This window comes from Neofelis nebulosa, chromosome 1, assembly GCF_028018385.1.
Source record: "Neofelis nebulosa isolate mNeoNeb1 chromosome 1, mNeoNeb1.pri, whole genome shotgun sequence".
Taxonomy (NCBI): Eukaryota; Metazoa; Chordata; class Mammalia; order Carnivora; family Felidae; genus Neofelis; species Neofelis nebulosa.
The window spans coordinates 111,093,407-111,112,016 of record NC_080782.1 but is presented as its reverse complement, the minus strand read 5'-3'; the positions used below and the strand labels follow the sequence as shown (position 1 = coordinate 111,112,016).

The window sequence follows — 18,610 nt, the reverse complement described above, 5'->3', positions numbered from 1 at the left end:
ACTCTTATGTGGATCCTGAGAAACGTAACAGAAGCCCATGGGGGAGGGGAAGGGAAAAAAAAAAAAAAAGAGGTTAGAGTGGGAGAGAGCCAAAGCATCAGAGACTGTTAAAAACTGAGAACAGGGGCGCCTGGGTGGCGCAGTCGGTTAAGCGTCCGACTTCAGCCAGGTCACCATCTCGCGGTCCGTGAGTTCGAGCCCCGCGTCAGGCTCTGGGCTGATGGCTCGGAGCCTGGAGCCTGTTTCCGATTCTGTGTCTCCCTCTCTCTCTGCCCCTCCCCCGTTCATGCTCTGTCTCTCTCTGTCCCAAAAATAAATTAAAAACGTTGAAAAAAAAATTAAAAAAAAAAAAACAACTGAGAACAAACTGAGGGTTGATGGGGAGTGGGGGGGAGGGGAGGGTGGGTGATGGGTATTGAGGAGGGCACCTTTTGGGATGAGCACTGGGTGTTGTATGGAAACCAATTTGACAATAAATTTCATATATTAAAAACAAACAAACAAACAAACAAACAAACAAACAAACTGACCTGTTGGGAATGGCACCATCCACTCTAGCCTAGAGGCCATCTGGAGGCACTGAGCTTGCCTCTTCCACCTCTCCATCGGTCACATTCATTGCTTGGGTCTCTTTGGGTCCCAAAGTTGAAACTGATTTTTTTTTTTTTCCTTTTTACTCTAAAGTCTAAAGCTTAGATTTCTTAAAGAGGAAGAAGAGTCACAGAGAATCCTATAAAGGATCCCCTCCCCCCCAGCCCCAGCCTGTGCTTAATTAAGTGAGTGGCTTAAGGGACTTGCCTCCTCTTCAAGATTAAGAGGTGGGTGTGAATATTTTCCTCTGGCCCCCTTATATGTTCTTGATTACAGTAATAAAAATGCTAAGCTCTATTGCCTCTCACTGGAGTAAAGGCAGCTGAAAACTCCTCATTCCCTGAAGAACCTAATTGTTGATTCTAGTGCATCTAAACAGGTGTTCTTTAGATTGCTTTTTCTAATGCCTTTTCACTGGAAAGATCAATTTAAATGTTGCTTTGAGCTAATCAGTGATTGCTTCTGTATTCATCCAAATTTATATCTTTGCTTCTGCGTGCTAGATGAGACATTATTACTTTCAAAGTCTATAAACTTAAATAAGGGAGGTGATTTCTAATTTAGCTCTTTGTCCTCTTCTGTCTTCCATATTTTATGCAAAATATGCATGTATTTCTTTTTGTTATTTAAAATCCTAGTTGAAACCTGTGTTTGAACGTCCTGAGTCATCTTTGGATGTCCTATAACGCCACGTGTGGTATGTCCTACAGAGTGGGTATTCAATAAATATTTGTGGAAAAGAAAAATTTATGCCCTAACCTGGATTGCAAGCACATTGGATTTGTGGTCCCTAGGTGTCTGAGTTCAGGAATTCTTTCAATATTGTCTGAACTTTCTTGTGTCTGCATCTGTGTTTATTCTGCTCTCTCTGCCTAGAATTTCCCCAGTCCCGTCTCTCAGAAAGCTCACGTTCACGCAAGGTTCTCATCAAATGCCAGCTGCTCCACGAAACCAGGCTACAGTCTCCAACCAGCTCTCCTGGAGTCAGTATCCGAACAAGGGATCTGGAGAGGGTTGCATCTGATTTTCCAAACCCCACGGTACTCTGCACCTCTCTGATTTATCTTGTCTGTGGGTATTTGCGCCTGGCCTTTTTTCACCCATGGTGAGCATGTGAAACTTCAGGCGACACAGAGGGTGTACTCTGCTGAACCACAGGTATAGACTAAAAAATAGTTGTTGCTTAATGAATTGTAGGTGTATAGTTTTGAAGAATGACATTTTATTTCTTTTTTTTTTTTGTAAGTTTTATTTATTTTTGGGAGAGAGGGAGGGGGAGGATAAAAGAGACAGGAAGACACAGAATCTGAAGCAGGCTCTAGGCTCTGAGCTGTCAGCAAATAGTCTGACACGGGACTTGAACCCATGAAACATGAGATCATGGCCTGAGCCGAAGGCCGATGCTTAACCGACTGAGCCACCCAGGCGCCCCAAGAATGACGTTTTAAAGTAAAGTGTACCCGGATGGAGAAATGATGGATGTGGCTCTTCAATCAAGTCCTCAGAACACAATCCTTTAGAACTTGCAGGCCATCTATCAGCACTCTCTCTTTCACACGCAAAGAACCCCTGGTTCCGAGAGTCCTGGGTCTTCCTTAAGGTCACCTGGCGGGGAAAGACCAGAATTCAGCCAGCAGATCTTCTGTAGTGCTCTTCCAGACATACCTTCAGGCATAATTTAACATGTATCAGTTTATCCTTGAGTGTAAAGTACACTTCATGATTGGTGACCGGCTAACTATTCATAGTTCCTCACTCCCTCCCTTTTAGTGCCTGTTTCTAAGCAGCAAAGTTGTGGTTCAGTGACTTCTGTCTGGATAATATGAAAACAGGGCACCCGGCCAATTTTGATGAGCTAACTATTTCCCTAAATTATCATGCCTAAGCAAAAGGCCCCAAACCTGCTGTTCAACACTTATCATTGGATCTGGGGGATGGGCTCTACACACGCATATCATCAAATAACTGGAATTTTACATTTGCGATTGTCAAGCAGTGAAAATTGTCATCCTTAGAAATGACTGACAGTTCCCCTGCCTCATTTCTGCTACACTGAGTTAGGTAAAGAAAAAAAAAATCACCTTCACTCTTTTTACAGATTTCTTGCTGAAGACCCATGTGACAGGACTATAAATTTTCACCAGAAATTGATGGGAGAACGGACACTTCAAAGTGCCTGAAAGACTTTGCAAAAGGTCCCAATTAGCAGAATGCAGCTAACACCTTAAAAAAAGAAAATAGAATAAATGTTGCAGTGGGAATGAATCTTGCCTGGAGTGCTGGGTTGTTGGCTGATTGCCTGGCGAGAGTGGTGGCCAGGACTTGCCAGCTGGCTGATCCACACGCCTATAAAGGATGCGGTCAGCTTACACCTTGGCAAGCTACGATTTTGATGGAAATCTTAGAGGTCGGCAGGCGTTCTCCCTAGTAAAGTACGTTAGATCAGGTCATTGCTTTTATTTGAGTGAAGAAAATATCCTGATGGCCAGGATTAGGAGCACCAAGTCAGTACTTTGCTCCAAAGGAGAATTCATTACTGCATCAGAAGGGATATATGCCCTAAAGGAGACAGAGGGTGTAATTGAAGGTGGCACATTCATCTAATCCCCACGTTAAACCAGTCATGCCACCGAAGCAAACCAACTGGCTTGCCAACAACCACACATCTTCCCACAAGTTCCACTCAACAACCAGTTTTTCAAACTCTGAACTCCAAAGCTACTGCTTTCCTATCCTCTTATGTTTACTCATATTTACCTGTGGGTAGTTGTTTCACTAGTTTGTTTTGCATAGATCTGACTTCGAGGATCAGATGTAAACATTCTAGTAGCCCCACAATGGCTAGCTTAGTGCTTTTCATCTTGAGGCACTCCATGAATGACAAAGCTGCAAAGGAGCTTCCATAGTCCACAGTCCATCCTGAAAATTTAAAAACCAGTTTTAAAAAACTGACAACCTCTCTATCAGTCTCCCAAATGGATTTATTTTTTTTGAAATTTATTAAAAACTGATTTTAGGGCACCTGGGTGGCTCAGTCAGTTAAGCATCCGACTTCGGCTCAGGTCATGATCTCACAGTTCGTGGGTTCGAGTTCAGCATCAGGCTGTGTGCTGACAGCTCAGAGCCTGAAGCCTGCTTTGGATTCTGTGTCTCCCTCTCTCTCTGACCCTCCCCCGCTCATACTCTCTCTTGCTTTCTCAAAAATAAATAAAACATTTAAAAATAAATAAAAATAACAACTGATTTTAATATTTATTTTTTAAAAAACAAGCACGTAAAAATAGCCAGGAAAAAATACAGTGAACAAATTCAAAAGTCAAATACAGACTGTGAAAATCATTTGCAAGACTGTAGATGTAAATAACAAAGGGTCTATATCCTTACTAAAGAAGAGTGGACAAAGAACTTAATCTGGAAATTTACAAAATGTGAAATGACTATTTAACATATTTTCAAACTGAGCAGTAATGAATACAAATGGAACCAGATACCTCTTTTCATTTATCATATAAAGAAAAACCCAAGTTGTCCTGGATATGGGTTATTTGACGCTTTCATACACTGACCATGCCAATGCAAAATAAAACCAGCTTTCCGGAGGGCAAATTGTCAATTACTGTCAATACATATTCAATGTATATTCGAAGGTTTAACTGTATGACCTGCAGAAATTCATCCCAATTGAATGAGTAGATCCCAGACAAATATTTAAAGATCTGTGTACAAGCAAACCAGAAGACCCTAATTGTTGAACAGAAGACTAATCAAATGAGGAAAACTCCATCCATTCCTTCATGTAGCCATTAAACTGATAAAATTGATATCTATTAATTTGAAGAGAAAGATGTTTACAACATAATTAAGAAAAAAAACAAGCCACAGAAAAGTATGATCAAGTTTTTGAAAAACATATTTATACATATACATATCTGTTTATATTTACACACACACACACACACACACACACACACACACACACAGGTTTACCTCTGCAAGGTAGCCATGATTTATCCCCTCTTCAGAGTTGTTTTGATTCATTGAGCTTAGCTCTGTGATATAAATATGAGGGTTTTGTTCAAACTTACACGGTTTTATTATTTATTTATATGTTTTAATTTTTTTTCAAACGTACTTAAAAGTTTTAAAAACCGAAGATGTTGGGGCGACTGGGTGGCTCAGACAGTTGAGCTTCCGACTCTTGATTTCGGCTTGGGTCATGATCCCAGGGTCGTGGGCTTGAACCCTGCATTGGGTTCTGTGCTGAGTGTGAAGCCTGCTTAAGATTCTCTCTTGCTCCCTCTGTCCCTTTCCCCTGCTTGCTTATTCTCTCTCTCTCTAAAATGAAAAATGAAAAAAAAATATATAAAATGATATACAGAAGAGGTTACCAGAGGATTTGAAGGAGAATTCTATAGATGCTTGCTTGAGTAATGAGAAATGTACTAATTGGTTTTTTTCCTTGCCAGAAATCAAACTGGATTAGGTTTTTAGACTTAACTATGTGAAATATGGATATGTACATATTCATGTAGGAATGGGGAGGTTGGATTAGATTAAATCTAAAAAGTCTTCCATGCTTTAGGTTTACTACAGAATAAGCATATACAGGCAACCCTTGACTCACACTGGGTTGGATATGGGAGGATTATCTTAAGTCCGAAGTTGATGGTAAAATTTCAAATCTATGGAGGAGGTGGAAGAAGGGAAATTGATGAGGAAGTGAAGAATAAAAACAGAGCAGTTGAGAAAAAACTGTAAAAAGGTAGGGAAAAAATAATCTTTGTCTTAATGCCATAGAAAATTAGTTGATGGAGAATAGTTGAAAATTACTAACGTTGAATAAAGTAAATCAAATTAGTATTAGTATGTGAGTATGTGATTATGAAAAGATGGACTAAATTAGCTGTCTTTTCAAGACTATTGGTAATAGAATCAATTAGGGTTCATTATTAGCTATATTAACAGAAAATTAGCCCTTGCTAGCTCCTAAAAATATGAGGTTCTTATAAGAGATGGTGATCCCTTATCAACATATATAAAACTTGAACATTTATAAAGCAGCTCCCTTCCCAGAGCTAAACTAGATTAGATGATCAATTAATGGCTAAAATGTTACTGTATCTCTTTTTAATATTTCTTGTCAAAAACTCAAATATTCCTGATTCAACTTGTGTTTCTATTTGAGTAATATAATTTGGTCATAATTGGTTTCATTTCAATTGTCTTTACATTTTGGGTACTTATTATCTTTTCTCTCATCCCCTGGGAATGCCAAGTACCAATTTTTGCTATTTAGCAAGTCAGTAAGGAGCTTCCCACTGAGTGCCTTAATTATTGTTAATTGAATATTGTAAATGGTTTTTCAGGATCACCATCTTGTGACATTTTTGTCAGTTAGCAAGACTTAAAGCACCAAGAATCCCTTCTACCCCTTTCCATACAATCATCAAATCAGTAACTATAAAAAATACTCTCCTCTTGTCAAATGTCAAGTCACATACGTGCTGCATATGGTATTTAGAACATGGTAGCTGCTCAATGAATATGAAACAATAGCTGCCCTTTTATTTTATTTTTAATGTTTATTTGTTTAACAGAGAGAAAGCGAGAGAGAGAGCGTGCATGAGTGGGGGAGAGGCAGAGAGAGAGAATCTCAAGCAGGCTCCAAGCTGTCAGCAGAGATCCTGACGCGGAGTTCAATCCCACAAACCATAAACTGAAATTAAGAGTCGGACAAATAGCTCTCCTTTTTAAATGGAATGATTCCCAGGTCCAGTCTTCGAGGGAACATCCCTTTCACTTTCCCGAGCTCCCACAGTACATCTCATCCAGCATGGCAGGCCTGGTGCTCTAGGGTAGAGCTCATCCTTGTTCATGCACCAGGACCAAGCTTTCTAGTACTCTTTTCTGCTCTATAATCAAAAGAAGGAAAAAATTGTAAATAAAGAGCCTCAGAAAATCTGAGAATGTCAAAAATGCTACAAGCAAAAAACTGGAGAGTGGAAAAATCACTGAGTCAGCCTTCCTATGTACTTCTTGCCTTACAATGAACAATAAAAAAGAAATGAGAAATTTATGATGTGCCTTTTGAACTTTCAAACTATGTCTCCAATTTTTTAAGGGGCTGGGGGATAAGGCTTCAATGTACTGAAATTGTATTGGAGGTTGGTTTTAACTATGTAAAATCTTGCCTTCTTTATGATTTGTTTTCTTGCTTGGTCAATGAAATCTCAACCATCCTTAAGAAATCAGGACCAGAAGAAGCCTTGAGACATAATCTAGAGTCCTTTCCCATCATGGTGGCCCATAAATTACCAAAAAGAGAATGAGAGAGTGAGAGCGTATATGTCTCTTTGGTGGGATAGGCTTCCCTTGGCTTGGCTAGTAACCTAACAGAATGGCTTAGCTAGTAACCTAATAGAATGTAAATGGCATTTTCTGTCAGGACTTTTGCCTTGTACCTAGTCAACTGTTATTAAGTTTGGCAGGTTTCAGATTTAGAGACAAATTCAAGGCCCACCTTTGGTTATTTTCCAAAGTCAAGTTTTATGTACTATGCAGTGATAATTTTGCTCCTGGCTTTTGATTTTTCTTAGGACAATAAGAACTTGCTTTCATTTCTCAACTATTTGATCTTTATTATATATAGATTTGTAAATCACCTTAAATATTTTATGATAGAAAATGAGTCAGAATGGATAAATGCATGAATAAAATAATAAAAATGTCCTCAAGCTCAAGTTTAAGAGAAAATTTGCTAGCTCTGAAGAAAAGCTAATTATCATTATTTTGTAATAGAGACAGCAATCAGAGCCTGCTTACACCCCAGAGACTTCTAGTGAGAAATGCCCTGAACACAGCCTTTTACTTCCCACCAATCATTTGCTCCTAGGAACTGGACCAGAGGCAGACACCTGACCTGAAGGTAACCATTGATTTGGCTGGAAATGGCCTCTAATGTAACCTGGAACCAATAGGTGAATGGGACCAGTCAGATTCTGTCTCCTGAGAATTGAAGGTGCAACAAGAATGTGTTCATTAGTAAGAGGGAGCTCAATGGGAAGGACCTCTATTAGGGAGGGTCCCGAGAGCCATAATGCCATGTGCACACTGGCCGAGGAAGCAGAGACTACAAGGAAGCCACGAACGTGGTCAGGGGAGAAAAGGGAACGAGTCGAGTGGGCCTACCGGATAGATATGGGACAACAGCAGGACCCAGAAGTGCCATTCTTTCTGGAAACTTCAGCATCTGCTTCCAGTCCACATGCATTCTCCTGGTCAACCTCCCGTTTCTCCAAGGAAACCTAGCAGAACCTTTGTTGTTTGCAGTTCAGAGTCTCAATATGTGTCAAAGCATTTTCTTTTCCTGTTTTTACTCACTTGTAAAGTTTTTACTTGATCACTTTGGGCTTTTCATTTCCCCAATAATATTAAAATTTTCTATCTCATAAAAAGATATTTGGGAGCAGAAGTTTGAAGGAAACCAACAGAAAGGGCTATTATTCCCATCTCCTTGTCTCTAAATACCATATTAAAAATTCCTTGATATTTATGAAAGGAGATTCGCTAACTTCCTCCAACGGCTTGCTTACTTTTCTTACAAAGAGTGGAACTCATCTACTGTGAGGCCCCACTGTCTGATATTTGCATATACTAGGATTTTCTCCACTTTTTCGAGTTGCTGTGGGTGGAATATCTGGCTTGACTTGATTTCTGCCTGAGACATGCACTGCGTCTCCACTCAGTGCTTCCTTCTTTAGGGCTCAGTTCCCTACACTAGAGGCCTGTTTATCTGGGGGCTATGGGAGGAGCATATCAGCCTGTTCCTACACATGAGCCGAAACTTTTTAAACGGTAAACATGACAACAAACAGCAAACATACTGTGCTGTAGAGAGATCCAGAACTTTTGGTCCTTCCATGTCCTGCAAGGGAACACTGATGATTAGCTTGATAGAAATGTAGATCCCATGGGAGTTCTACCACAGTAGACACCTCTTAAGTCACCGTGTTCTCCTTGTCTTTCATTTATCAGTCACTTCAGGCTTTCAGAAATAAGCAGACATTTCAACCCCTAATGCTTCTCATTTTCATTACTTCTGTATTCTTTGGGCCCAGAATACCTGCCACACAGAGTCCAAAATTTTAAATAATTCACAAATTTGTCAATGTTTAGTTTCTCTCGGGGGTCATCTTAGTGACAACAATGACTATATAGCAAATCAAGTCAGTTGTGCAAAATCCAGTTTGCTCATCAGCCGAAAACATCGGGAGGACTTTTCAGTCTGAATATGTTCCAAGAAGTATAATTCTTCCTCACAGTCCGATGCATGTTAACTAAGATTGAGTCCCAGCTAATGGTGTCCGGATTTGCCACTTTATCTTTCAGGGCAGGGTCCTCTTGTTCTTAACCTTATGAACTACTCACACCTTCTCTATTGAGAAGCTTGTTTTGTAAACCTTTGGCCTACTTTCCATGGGAGAACCCTAGCTGCTTAACGGTACTTTTGCATCAGCCCTCCCCCCCACCAAGACATTCATGCCACCGTGTGGTGCATAATGCTCTCATTCTGCTCTGCTGGAATGTCCTCCTTTTCCTGGCCAGCCGTTGAGGCCCAGCTTAAGTCTTCCCTTCTTTCCAAATTCTCCTTTGATTTTTCCAGTTCTTCTCAACTCTCACAGCCTTAGCCATCCGTATCAACTTAACTCATTATTATAAACTGCAATGGATTGTTGCCTGTATTTGGCAGGTCAGACCCTCCACCAGATCACAAGCTCAGAAACAGAACTGAACTATGGCCTTCACTGTGAGTTTATGCTCCACATCTTTTGCACATTAGTTCTGATACACAAAAGAGAAAAGTTATGGTTGATATACTGCAACTGCATTTTCTTTGCATGTGGAAAAGCGGTAGGAAGCAGAGTCACTATAATCTCCTCTATGGGAAAAACTAGAGGGGGCATGAATCGCCTTCCAGATTTGAATCGTTCTGGAAAAGGACCCTTTATTCCCCCAGGAATTGTCCTTGCAGGAGGGCAGCCTGGAGAGAGAGGGCAGCTTTCCAGTTATCCACAAACTTGCTTCCTTAAGTTGTTCTCAGGGAATGATCAGGTCCTCTGATGTGCCCCGTATTCAAGCGCAAGTATGAAAATCTACTCTAAAATGAAACCTAAGTGATTTTTAAAATCATTCTTCTAAGAGTGGACAGGGGAGCACCCACCACAGAGGTAGTGACAACCAGCCATTGTCACTACCATGGTGTCATTGTTCTCTTCCTCCCCAACTCACAGGGCATACCAGTCGCAACTGAAAAGTAGTCTCGAAATATTTGAGTTGAAATGTTACTAGAAGACTTTCTTATTTTCAATGTTGATGTATTTTGCATGTCAAAGATGCAAATTTATTTTTACCATGCAGTCCAATGGCTCCATGCTTTTTGACGATTAAGGTTACGGTGGCATTTGCTCACAGCCAGTAAGTTCAAGCTTGTAAGGCAAGCCCTCCAAAGCTGGACTAATTTCCCCTAAGCCCCAGGACTGGAAATTAGGTTACTGCCACTAGGGTTTTCACATGACTCAACCCTTCTCCTAGCTCTCTCTGCTGAGGCAAAGCATTTAGCTCACAATCCGGTCAATGCCTTCAAATGAGATCATAATTGGGAACAGGCTTTGTAAGTGTCCCCTTCACTGTGGGAGCTTAGGTCTGACAGCAGCAACCAGAGAGAGAATAGCACAGAGAGTTGCTGTCACTGAGCCAGCCCATAGGACTCTAGGACAGAAGACCTTCCAAGGCCTCGGCTTCTCACTCTGTGGTAAAGGGAGGCAGTACCGCTCTTTATTACATGTAGCGGCCCTGGAGGAGCAAAAGACATGGACAAACCACCTAACCAGCTGCAGGATAAGCAGAAGCAGAGTGGCGGAGGGAGGAGGGGGAGGGGGCAGGCGAGTAGCCACATCCAAGTGGGGAGCACAGCAAATGCTGAAGTCCCAGAGACATGCTGAGGGCAGGCATCCGGGCAGACAGGCTTCGGAAACACAAGGTCTGGGCTGGGTTTGCCATTGCAGCTCTGCTCTGGAGAAATCTCTTTTGCAGGCTTGAAGTACCACCGGCTCTGAGGCACATCTGCCATCGTTACGAGACCACAATTCAGAAGCGACCGCCTCACACCAAACACGTGGAACAGAAAAATAGGATGAATTTAAGAAGTGGTGGGGCACCTGGGTGGCTCAGTTGGTTTAGCGTCCAACTTCAGCTTAGGTCATGATCTCACAGTTCGTGTATTCGAGCCCTGCCTTGGGCCCTCTGCTGACAGCTCAGAACCTGGAGCCTGCTTCAGATTCTGTGCCTGCCTCTCTCTGTGCCCCTCCCCTGCTCATGCTCTGTCTCTTCTCTCTCTCAAAAATAAATAATAAACATTTAAAAAATTAAAAAAAAAAAAAAGAAATGGAGTTGAAAGTCTTGGAGTCACATTCCATGCAGCGGAGTATTGGAGTGGGCTCTCTAGAGCCAATGCCTCTCTTCCCAACTCCACATCCAGTGATGTCAGGATGATGCCTTGAAATTGCTATTGTTGGAACATTCACACCACAGAAATTGGCAAACAGTAAGGCCACCTGGGTGGCCCAGTCGGTTAAGCATTTGACTTGGGCTCAGGTCATGATCTCATGGTTTGAGACTGAGCCCCACATCACTGTCAGCACAGAGTCTGCTTCAGATCCTCTGGCTCCCTCTCTGTCAGCCCTTTCCCTCTTTGTGTGTGCTCTCTCAAAAATAAATAAATGTTAAAAAAGAAATTGGCAAACAATAAACTCAGTGTGGTGGGTGTTTTTCCCCCTGCCAAAAGTCACCTTTGCATATATGCCACATGAGCCGTGTGAACCTTGGGTGATACTTATTTCACAGGGGGATTAGTGCAAATGAGATACTTAATTTGGAAGTCCTCTGTAACCTGTAAAGTTTCTACATGTGTTAGCTTTTATTATTTGAAATAAAATGTTAAATATGAAGCTTTAACATTTATTAAAATCAAAGTGTGTAATTATTACCTTTCATTGCAAGCTTCAAATATGATATAGGACAAGATTTCAGAAAGCAAAACAATTAGGCAGCAGCCTTTTTGTGTTGGTTAAAGCTATTATGTGCAAGTTACAAAACTCCTAACTCCAACCGGCTTCAACAGTGAAGTGAGTTCACTGTCACCTAAACTAAAAGGCCAGAGAGAGTGCCAGCTTAATTCAGCTAGCTTAATCCAGAGTCCAGGCTAAACCCAGCAGGTCAGATGATGCCATCATAGAGCGGGAGGACCATATGTTCCTGTTTGCCCAGGATAGTCCTGTTTACGCATCCTATCTGGTTTGGTGTATGTCTTGCCTGGTTTCATTCTCGAAGTTGTCCTAGTTTAGAAGATAAATGATATGTTTACTTAACCAAGGTTTGCTCTCTCTGCTCAGTTTTTTGTGTTGCAGGATTCACCCTCAGGTATCACAAGACATGTTTCCCCACCCGTTCCCTGCAGTTCCAGCCTCTTCCATGCAGAGAGCATAAGATCTGTAGAAGCTGCAGACCCCATAACCTCACACCACCCAATCTAGTGGGACAGAAAATCTTTTCCAGTAGCCTGTGCAAGTGCTGGGATTCACTGCCTCTCCCTGGTCTGATTTGGGTCACATGGCCATTGCTGAAACATCCCTTTGGGAACATGGATTCACCGATGGACTTAGTCAACTGTGCTCACACCTAGAGTAGGCCTGAGAGAATTCCAAACAAATCGCCCAACTGAGAATGAGGTGACTTCTCCCAAGGAACAGCAAGTAACTGTCGGCAGCAGAAGAGGTGAGTGGATACTGAAGAGGGAACAAGAATGATCCGTGGCCTTGCAGCGCAGTAAAAGTGCTGGAATAGGAATGAGCCGACCCAGCTTTTAGCTTTTCCACTAACTAGGGTTGGGATGGTGGGCAAGCCTTTGCATGCCGTAGGCCTCAGTTTCTTGTTAGGTAAAGTGGAAGGGTAGGACTAGAGAATTTAGAAGGTTGCATTTCACTCACCATGTTTAATTTATGGCTGTGTCCTCTCATTAGTCTTCAGGGTTATCAATTCCAGGTTTATTTTCATACCGGATTTTTCTCACTGGGCCTAAATAGAACTCACCTTGGCTTTATTCCTGTTGCTAGAAAACTTCCAGCTCTGGTGGAGATCTGAAATGTTCCATTGCTCCTATTAAGTAAATCATATTCTTTAACTAGCTAACTTTCCCCACAGTTTACAACTTGTGTCAGACCCTGGGAAGATTTGCTTTTAGTTTTCTCCCTGTGAACCAAACAAGTCATAAAAACAGATTTATATCATGGTTTCCTTACAGCTGCATTTTATCCTGGGTTTCTTAAATCAAGAAATTGACTAACATAATGGCTGAATGAATAAAACACGGCAGCAATGAGTGACTGCCTTTAGCAAACTGAGAGGGAGTCTTATTATTTAAATGTTCCTGGTTATATTAAGTGGAGCAAAAGGCTTGGAATGGAAAGTGAGAGAAATAGACAGCCAAGTCAAAAACGCCACCAAGCTGTAAATAAAATATGAAACTGGCTTGGAAAGGGAGCTTTACTTCGAAGTCAAACACTGATATATAGTCCTTAATTGTGGGACGTTTGTAAAAGGTGACATGACACCTGTCAATTATCTACAGCAGCCAGGAAATGTAGATTACATGAATAATTCACCAATCCAGTGCCCTTTGTTGCCAAGCCAGCTAAGCCCAGTCCATAAAATAACTGCTGATAGGAAAGAAGAAAAAATATGTTTAAATCGCAAGAGCCGTATGTTACAAGCGGAAATGTTTTCAAGGCAGTTTCATTATACAACTATGTTCCAGTCAGCACCAGTGGCTAAATAATTAACATGGGAGCTTTTATCAGGTGTAACAAGGGAGGGGGCTCGGGCTCTGGAAACTTTATAGGTCCCCTTGGGGAGGCCACAGAAGAGTCTTCAGTAACAGAAACATATCGTTACGTATCATCATTTCTCACCCGCACAAGTAGCACACAACCCTTTAAAAAAGCGAAGTCTGAACTTTTGTTTTGGAAACATGGAATCATAGAATAATACATTTGGCAGGTCACTTAGGGATAGCCTACTCTATTGGTTTTTAGAAGCAGTGGAACCCTTTTTTTCAAAGAAAACCTTATGTGCATGTACACAACATAAGACAGATAAAAGTGGGATGATTTTAGCTCACTCTGGGAGTGGTGGTGAGGAGGATTATAGATCCCTGGGAACTGCCTACTTAGCAGCCCCCTGCCCTGCACCTCACTCCCTACCCCTGCCCAAGCACCTACAGGGATCCAACAGTCCCATTTCACAGATGAGGAAAATGAGGCTCCTGAGAGGCAAAAGGGGCTCCTTGAAGTCCCAGAGCGAGTCGATCGCAGAGCTGGGACTGGAAGCCAGACTGCCGCCACCCATGCACCACATATACACATGTACAACTGTCAGGACAGCTTGTCTACACGGCCACGTGAGCTGCCAGGATTTGGAGAAATACCAGTTCTGCAGCTCCCAGGACCTCACAAGTGAGCTTGAGGAATGGAAACAAGTGACTCTTTCATCTGTGGCCTGGGCCCAGGCAGCCTGATACCTATCCTCCCCCTACCGCCCCCACTTTCATGTTGGCCACAGGGCCAGGGTCAGAGGCCACAGGCCAGGTAGAAGGTGGAGCCTTGCAATGCCCAAGGGACTGGGCAGGCAGCCATAGGTCACTGGAGCCAGCCATCCAATCCACCTGCTTCTCTGGGCCGTAAGAACAAGCCTGACTGGAGAGCTACAGGGGGCGCCAATTCCAGGAGCAAATCCAGTCACCGCAGAGAGAGCTTTTCTCACCTCCACAAGATGGTTCATTCCTGTAACTTCCTTCCTACGTAAGGAAGATCCCAGCAGACTACGAGGGACAAGAAAGAGGTTCCATTTCATAGAGTGTATATAGAAAAGAATCCTTCCTCCTCATTTTAGGTTTATTTACTACCAAGGTTTGGCTTCATCTTTGAAAGTTTGCAAGGAGGTTTCATTCCTGTGTAAACCCACTAGGTACAAGTGCTTTGACACAGGTTTTCTCTAACCTTGTTATTTTTCTCTAATTGTTCCAACTGATTATATATATATATATATATATATATATATATATATGGCTTATTAGAAGGCTACTGGGAAAGAAAACAAACTTTCTGATGCAGAGTAAAGGCAAGTATAATTTCAAGACTTGCTGAAACTCTCTCTGCAGTCAGTCCTCACTTTTAGAATGAACACATGATATTTAGTTATACATAGAAATAAAACTGTGCTGCTAGTTTTATTGTGAAGAGCTGAGGTTGAAAACTGCATGTTTTCACTTTGATCATTCCAACTAGCACAAAGCAAGAGAAGTTGGGCATCTTGATGTTATGGCTGCTTTGAGACTGATTCTCTCAGTGCGTTATGCTACTTCATCCCTTTGACTGCAAGGCCGCGGGAGTTTCTTTCAACAAATGGAGTTCATTATTAAATGAATCAATGGTTATCTAAACCAATTAATGCTCATTCCAATAATGTTTCAGTGTCTCTCAAGAAGAATCTGGAGAGCTCTTCTCTAGTAAGAGGCTGGTGGACCTAGAGCAGCTGAGGGTGAATTCTGGCAAATGAACAGAACTTCCTGAACCTAAGTTTCCTTATTTGTAATTTGGGTGCCATGATGGTGGTAACAGTGCCTGTCTTACAGAGTGATGGTGAGCATTATGGCTACCTCATTGCCTGACAAAATCTTTGCCCAGGTGGTTTGTAGTCTGGGCTCCCAGAAAGCTGGGGCTTAGACAAAGGCTCACGTGCAAGTTCTTTATGGTCATGGGATTCCAGGGACCTGGATGAGAAATGGAGGAACCATGGAGGAAGGAATCAGGGCCTGTGCCCTGTATGAGCATGCATGTTAAGTTGGCTACTGCTTAGGGTTTTCATATTTAGCAAATAAAAATACTAAACACCCACTCAACTCAATTCTAGAGAAACAACAAAGAATCCTTTGCAATACGTATGTGCCATGCAATATTTGGGACATAACTTATCGTAAACAAATAAAATTATTTGTCATTTATCTGAAATGCAGTCAATGGAGCACCCTATACTTCAGATGGCCTGCCACTGTTACTAGTGATGGGTTGCTTGTTCCTGTAGGACTGTCTGAGAAGTTGTATGAAATCTGTCTTGGGATTGAACCATTTGTCCGCATTCTCTGTTTGGCAAAGTCAGTGTTCCCCATGGATTGTAACTTCTCAAAGGCCTTCTGTGTTGTTCACTTGGGGTGAGCAGATTCCCATTCCGTTCTGCACGGTCAGGTAAGAAGCCTTCTGTGAGGTGCTGTGAAGCTGCTTCTGTGTGAGGCTGATCTAGTAATGGTGGCCAGATACAACACAGTGGAGGATGTGCCAGAGGCATTCATACAGGGGGTGAAGTGCAGTGATTAACAGCACAGATCTTGGAGCCAAGAAGGCCTGCGTTCAAATCTCAGCTTTGCCAATTACTAAGGTAGGTCATCTAAAGCCTCTGTGTCTCAGTCTTCTCATTTTTAAAATGGGGATAATAATAACACTTAGTAGGATTATTATGAAGATTAAAAACAAATACAGAGTTCTCAGAATGGTCCCTGGGACGCTGTAAGTGTCTATTGTTATTATCCTGACAGTAGTAGATTTCAACACTGTAGCTTGGCAGCTGGTGTATCTTGAACACGTCGCAGCTGTCAAATTTGATTTGACAAAATTTGCCAAACTTGATTGATGTCTAGAATACAATTTTTTTTTCATAAATGAAGCTAAATGGTATCACCTTGGTTTGTTTTGGTTTTATTTTTTCCCCAGCACTGAGAATTATTTTCTGCCCTGACTAGTCTTTTATATAATCAGAAAGGAAAGGTTTTTCACCCTCCATTGAGCCTGTGGTCTCCCCCTAGAACCAGCTAGATGCCCTGAGTCTCCCAGCACTCACTCTCAGGGTCCTCCTCCATCTAGCGCCACAGGAGCTGCTCAGTTTGACACAGTCGGCTGACACTGAGGCAATGGTATGCACCCACGGTGGTAGCAAAATTGAACCTTGAGTATTGATCAGAATATAAAATCATTTTCTGTCACCATATACTGAGATTAATAGCAAGTTTCTACAATTCTGTGAAACTTGCTTCTTTGGCCCAGTGTTTACGTCTCAGTTCCTCAAGTGGCCTGCCAAAAATTCTAAAATTTGAAACTGGGCCTTCAACACAAAATTGCTGAAAAATACTGTCTTAAAGAGCCATTCAGGCTATGTTTCTTCTACAGAGCCATCTTCCCGCTCTGTGCCGAGTTACACTGGCCCCCCCCCATGCTCTTGGGAGACCTACTAACAGCCTCACTGGTAGCCCTGACTGTGGGGTGTCACACTGGCTTGTTTGGAGGTCTGCTTCCCCGAGGCTGCTGAGCTCCTTAGGACGGGAGCCATGTACGTTCATCTTTGTATCTCTAACCCGCAGCCCACATCTGGCACAGCCTGAGGAGCAGGGCTGCCTTATCCAGTAAGCTTGGTAGGCTCAGGGTCCACAATATTTTTTAGGGGGCCGTGAAAATGTTTGATTTTTCTTAAAATCAGAAGAAAAAGACAGGACTGTTAGTATAGAACTTTTATTTATTTATTTAGTTAGTTAGTTAGTTAGTTCTAAAGGTTTTATTTTTAAGTAATCTCCTCACCCAATGTGGGGCTCGAACTCAAATCCTGAGATTAAGAGGCTCACACCCCATCGACTGAGCCAGCCGGGTGCCCCTAGAATAGAACTTGTTTTACTTTTTTCTTCATATCAGAAAAATGAAGGATTTTTAGGGCCACAAAAATTTATTAGACTATTTTAATGTTTTGGTTTTTTTAATGGGGGAAGGGCCTAAGAACGGAGAAGTGCCTAGGGCCCAGAAAAGTCATGATGTGGCCCTGGTGTTGAAAGAATAAGTAAACAAATGATTAAATATTATAATGACTGTTAAAAAATGCTTTACAAATGACAAAGTGCCATGAAAATGCAGCTTATTATTAAAAGCTGACAATTTTATTGCTGTTGTGAAGTTCTCTTACCCATTAGGACACTATACTCTAAGGAGTTTCAATTATTTCTCTAAATTCAAAGGTTTTCTTAGTCATATTCATATTCTTTCTTGCTGTGAAAGAAAAGCTTTAAGTGGCTTTATGTGAGGAATATTTTAGTGTGGACAGGGGAGGGGCAGTAAAGGCACAGAATATAAAGGCTCTGGTAATCAGAAGAGCTATCCCCGTATACCACACTTCAAAGGAACCCCTTATATGAAAAGCTGAGTTCCTACAGAAGGTACACCAAGATGGCTGTTGTTTTTACAAAAAAAAAGGGGGGGGGTGGGATTCCTGAGCTTTAACCTTCATGTATGTGTTATCAACATCCCATGATGTTGCCTCACCTCTGAGAAAAGTGAAGTCGTGTACTTCTGAGGCGATCTGGTGGTATATTCTATCCTTTGAGTTGGTTGATGACAAATGAACAGTTTCTCTCTCGGAAAATATAAATAGAAGGGACACTGATGTCCAGGATATCTTCAAAGGGACGCTAAGAATTTTCTGACCTGAAGATCACTTGAGGAGATGATACTCAATGTGAGCTTCCTCATATTACCAAGTAGCTACATCCTTATCTTGCAATCTTGAAGGGTCTAATTCATATCAAAAAGAAACTTCACTTTCTGAAATTATTCTCAGGATATTTACTTTATTTATTTATTATTTATTATTTTTTGAGAGCATATGAGCTGGGGAGAGCAAGAGAAGCTTAAGCAGCCACCATGTGGAGACTGATGTGGGACTCGACCCTACGATCCTGGGATCAGGACCTGAGTGGAAATCAAGAGTCAGATGCTCAACCGACTGAGCCAATCAGGCGTCCCAGGAGAGTTCCTTTAAAATGTGAGTTCTCAAAAAATAAATAAATAAAAAATAAATAAATAAATAAAATGTG

General features: G+C 41.8%; 2 long non-coding RNA genes across 8 annotated transcripts in view; both read left to right on the top strand.

Moving 5' to 3' along the window:
• The window catches only part of LOC131512756 (uncharacterized), a 110,182-nt gene extending 105,670 nt beyond the window's left edge, over positions 1 to 4,512 (top strand). For 4 of the 7 annotated variants that reach the window (XR_009262298.1, XR_009262295.1, XR_009262291.1 and 1 more), the window contains one exon: positions 685 to 4,512. This is a non-coding gene — a long non-coding RNA (uncharacterized LOC131512756). The remainder of the gene's footprint in view (positions 1 to 684) is intronic. The other 3 variants (XR_009262294.1, XR_009262297.1, XR_009262296.1) reach the window with 3 other exon arrangements.
• A 26-nt stretch (positions 4,513 to 4,538) lies between these two features.
• On the top strand, positions 4,539 to 18,552 carry LOC131512769 (uncharacterized). The gene is made up of 3 exons (XR_009262302.1): positions 4,539 to 12,423; positions 15,948 to 16,137; positions 18,395 to 18,552. It is a non-coding gene; the product is annotated as an uncharacterized LOC131512769 (long non-coding RNA).
• Positions 18,553 to 18,610: the final 58 nt, after the last annotated feature.